Here is a 525-nt window from a genome sequence, read left to right on the forward strand (position 1 = left end):
GTAAGAGAGGCTACTAAAGATAAACAACTAGATGGTCAGATCCCACACATACCAAGCATTTCAATAACATACACACAATATGCTTGATATGTGCAAACACAACATGGCATCACAACATGACTCTACGACTCAAGTATTCTATTCAATAGGCTCCGAGGAGCGAGATATTACAAACATGGGTCTCATGACCCAACAATCAGAGCATACAAGTCAAGGCACAAGCGGAAGCTATCATGTCTGAGTACAGACATCTATAAATGAAAAAGGCTGAGAAGCCTGACTATCTACCAGATCCTGCCGAGGGCACAAGATCGTAGCTGAGGTATCAAGCTAAACGTCGAAGTCCACGCGAAACTACTAGTGAGACCGAAGTCTCTCTGCAAAAACATAAAATAGGCAAACGTGAGTACAAATGTACCCAGCAAGACTTACATCAGAACTAACTACATATGCATCATTATCAACAAAGGGGATGGTGGGGTTTAACTGCAGCAAGCCAGCTTTGACTCGGTGGCTATCCTGAAC

The sequence above is a fragment of the Triticum dicoccoides genome, chromosome 1B (assembly GCF_002162155.2).
Source record: "Triticum dicoccoides isolate Atlit2015 ecotype Zavitan chromosome 1B, WEW_v2.0, whole genome shotgun sequence".
NCBI classification, from domain to species: domain Eukaryota; kingdom Viridiplantae; phylum Streptophyta; class Magnoliopsida; order Poales; family Poaceae; genus Triticum; species Triticum dicoccoides.